This window comes from Melitaea cinxia, chromosome Z (genome assembly GCF_905220565.1).
Source record: "Melitaea cinxia chromosome Z, ilMelCinx1.1, whole genome shotgun sequence".
Lineage (NCBI taxonomy): Eukaryota > Metazoa > Arthropoda > Insecta > Lepidoptera > Nymphalidae > Melitaea > Melitaea cinxia.
This window is the reverse complement of record NC_059424.1, coordinates 22,013,347-22,017,495: the sequence shown is the minus strand read 5'-3', so window position 1 is coordinate 22,017,495 and position 4,149 is coordinate 22,013,347. Positions and strand designations below refer to the sequence as shown.

The following is a 4,149-nucleotide window of genomic DNA, read 5'->3' as shown; positions in this document are numbered from 1 at the left end:
CAAAGTTGTAAGCATTTCTTTAAAATTTTTGTTTTTCGCCTCATGGCTTTTTTCGAAGCTTCGTCAATAAACTGTCTATTCTTTAAAATACAGTGTCGTTTTAGGCAAATACGAGTACATATAGTTGAAATGATTATATGCATTTTATTTTCATCATAATGATCAGAACAACAAAGCAACCATTCGAAATTTAATTTTCTTTTTAAAATATCTATTAATTCACTTATTATTTTCATTTCACAGCTATTGTCATCTAAAAATTTATTAACAATTGTCGCAGCAATCTCCACTGTCTCAGTAAAAGAATTATTAACATAATGTAGAATGTTGTGCATACAATTGTATTCTTTAAAACTTGTGAATAAATGACTTACCCCAGTGTTCTGGTCTGCAAGCAATGTAATTTTGCACTGATGACAAATTGGTCCTTATTTTTTTATCATAAAACCACACACATATGCGCAAGCTTGCAGTTCACCAAAACACTGAGGTATTACAGTATTAGATGCTTCTACACTTTCTGTTATATCAAATGTTTCAACAGCTAGATATGTTTCTTTATTGGGGTTATCTTGTGTTAAAAAAACATTTTAAATCATTTAATACGACATTATTGTAATCTTTGCAGTTATTATTTTTACTGCTATGCAATAAATTGTTTATCATTGAGGTTTTGAGAGCTGCAACAAATTGTAAGGTGTTTGGGTTTATGTTGCTTCCACAGTTGCTGCGAATGCAAGCAAAATAGTTTTCTAATGGGTCTTGATTAAGTCTGCATGTTGATAAACTTTCTATATTATATTGCCTTTCTAAATTTAAGAATAGACACTCTACTGCATTCAAAGTTCATTTAAAACCTTCCTGTGAAGACGGCTTGCATCTAAAATAACCCCCCAATAAATTCTAATTTTTTTTTTTTTTTTTTTTTATACAATGATAGGCTTGCGTTTGACCACTATTTCACCTGATGATAAGTGAAAATGCGGTCTAGGATGGAGCACGCTTACCTAGAAGTAACCTATTCACTCGCGACTTAAAGATCCCCAGGTTATAATTTTCTGGAAACACAGACGCTGGTAGAGTTCCATTCTTTGGCTGTACGGATCAAGAATGTACTAGCTAATTTCTGGAACATGGTTTTCATTTTAATAAAATAATTTAAATGTGGGCTTCTTGGGGTAAAATTTGTAAGGAATTTTTGTCCTCTTTTCCGATCAGGCGTATCGCCATTTAAGGTGTTGAACAGCTGGTATATTTTTTTTCTATCAGCATGGCTGTCGTTGTTGCTTCTTGTTGAAGCTCGTCTGGAAAGAAAACACTTATTTTTTATTTCATTGTGAAAGGTTAGGGAAAATTAAATCGTCTCAATTACACCTAATTTAATCTCTATAAACAATATTCAATCATAAAAGAAAGCTGTTAACTTTAAACATTGCTGTCTTAAATCAAAATGATTATTTGAATAAACTTAAAATAGTTGATTTATAATTCCAGAAAACATCCCAACTAATAAAAGTTATCTTAATATTAAATGTTTACCATTATGGCAATTTACTGTTTGCAATCTTCGCAAGTATTCCTGCAGCGACTGATTGGCTGAATACTTGGCAAGGTAGGCTATTTACAACATTTAAATTAACTGACATAGACTTTTCATCAATTTGCAATGCTTGATTTGATGTCGTACTTCAGAAAATGATTCCTGAAGCATTTGATTAGGTGAGGTGGATCTATAATTGTTACAATTTCATGACCCTTAAAGTCCAAATATGGATGAGTAACCAAGAGAGTTTAATGCTTGGATGTTTATGGAGTATTTTGGAGTTGAGTTTGCAACAATAATGCAAATGGCTGTGATATATTTTTATCTATGAGACTTTTTATATTTTTTATCTGTAGTTAATTGTTTGAACAGGGCGGGCATGTGGTTGTTTCTTTATTTTTTTTCTTAGTCTCATAATTTCGCTTAAATTTCTCCTACATTTTTTGTAAAGTTTGAGTTTTTTAGGGGTCAACTCTACTGACTTGCATAAATTCAGCTCCCTCAAAATCCCTTTAGTCTTTGGCATCTGGAAATATAAAATATATAAATAAGTAAAATATTCTGTTTTATTGTTTATTTATTCTTTGATGTAAGTGAAAATTGGTAACAAACCTTCAGGCTAACCATAGTTGGTTTACATATGGTTGGCTCCAGAACAGGTAATGAAGTTTCCATTGTTACTAGCACCTGGAAATTACAATAAGATTTTTATGAGCAAAGGTCGATCAGTTTCTACATTTAAATTATCAGGATGTTTCAAATGTCATATTGGACGATTCGACGATTCGGCGATAAGACCGCCTTTTGTACATTCCTTTTTTGTTATTATTATTATTATTATTATTATTATTTCTCGCTTGTTTCTTTTTCTTTTATGTTATTTGTATTGTTTTTGGTTGTACAATAAAGTATATTTGTATTGTATTGTATTCTCATTTTTTGTGTTCAACATGTTGACATAAAAAAAGCCTCCTTCATCCTTTGAATTTCTAATAGAAAATAGTACTAAGTTACTTTTATGAAAACCATTTAATGATATTGAGAGGTGTGTATTTATTAAGCATTTTAACAATAATATGGTTGACGTAGAGTGGTAGAGTTAGATGCTTTTATTATGGCTGATATAAGTTCACTCTTGATTACTCATGCCCGATGGGAATTGATGAGGTCTATGATGAAATTAGCTTAGAAATTCCAATCACATATTTTGAAGCTTTTAGATTGATAGCGTTTAGAGAAATATTGTCATAAATGTTGACTTACTTGAGGTCTTTCAACTGAGATGTTTGTATCTTGTTCACTTCCACTTGTAGTTGAACATTGTTCCTGGCGAAACTTTACCACAAGTCCTGTGTTCCAATTGGGATGGCATAATTGTTTAATCTTATCCTAACACTGCTAGTAAATGAGGAGTCATCAAAATGTTTACTGCATAGAATCTTGTGTCGTGACTCGTGAGTGCAAGTCACTTAGTGATTACCCAGTTGACCACTCTCCAGTAGGATAACAGTATTCAGCTCATTCACGTGCCCTGAAATTATTAAAAAAAAAAAGGTTTTATCACATCTTATACTACTGATTACAGTTTAACTTGTAACTACTTTATTTCACTGAGCACTTTGTAACTGTTTGAGAAATGTAGAATGTATTTAACTTAAAAAAACATTGATGGTCCGGGAAAATTGAGATTAGTTTAATTATTTACTTTAGCATCGTATATCTACCAGGTAGAGGAATTCTGTGGAAACTCAAATTTCTATCTTCTGCTGCAGTGGTATTACACTTAACACATTTTCTTCTAAGTTCATACCGCGTACGGCGTGACATTTTAACAAATAATGCACAGACACACGTAGTACGTACACAAAATACAGAAGATGAGTCTTATTCTCGTGGAATTGCCCAGGCACAAAAATAATACTAGAAAATGAGTCTGTATCTCGTAAGTGTCCAGCAGGCACACATCAGGCACACAACAAAAACACCGTAGCACAAAAAGAAAAAAATGAGTTTCTATCTCGTAAAAATCTTCAGGCACAATATTTAATATATTAAGAAAACCAAAGAAAAACATTAAATACAATGTATATCGATCGCGTCCGATTACCCCACCATTATTTGTTTAGTGTTTTCTTGTTTGATTTTTAATTAATACCGATAGCCATTTCTCTGTCTAGCGTATATCGTTGTCTCTTGCCCACAGTTTGCATTGATTACATCTAGTGAATACCACGGAGACTTGACACTTGACTGCCCGTAGTATCGACGCGACCGAGGAAGGTCATTAAATGCGAGAGAATCTGGCCAGTGCGATTTAGAAAATAGCTTGAGTTGTACAGCGACATCTAGGGAATTATATCTGAACTAGAACAATAATAATACTCGTTTAATATTTATAAACCCCTAGGGCCTATCAAAACGTTAACCTAAACACTAACATTTATATCAGGCAATCAGGCATCAGGCAATGATGGGTGACGCTCTGAAATTATTCACGACTATATATTGGACATAGAAATTCTTATAGCGCGATTTAATTTCCTACATTGACATCAAGCGGATGGATTGTTGATGTCTCTTAAGAAAGATGAAATTTTGTCTCATAA

General features: G+C 32.5%; 1 long non-coding RNA gene across 1 annotated transcript; it reads right to left on the bottom strand.

Annotated features, from left to right (window-relative positions):
• Positions 1 to 1,149: 1,149 nt before the first annotated feature.
• Positions 1,150 to 1,604, bottom strand: LOC123668345. Its single transcript, XR_006745565.1, has 2 exons — positions 1,540 to 1,604; positions 1,150 to 1,304 (listed from the first exon to the last, which is right to left on the bottom strand). It is a non-coding gene; the product is annotated as an uncharacterized LOC123668345 (long non-coding RNA).
• Between the last annotated feature and the right edge of the window lie 2,545 nt (positions 1,605 to 4,149).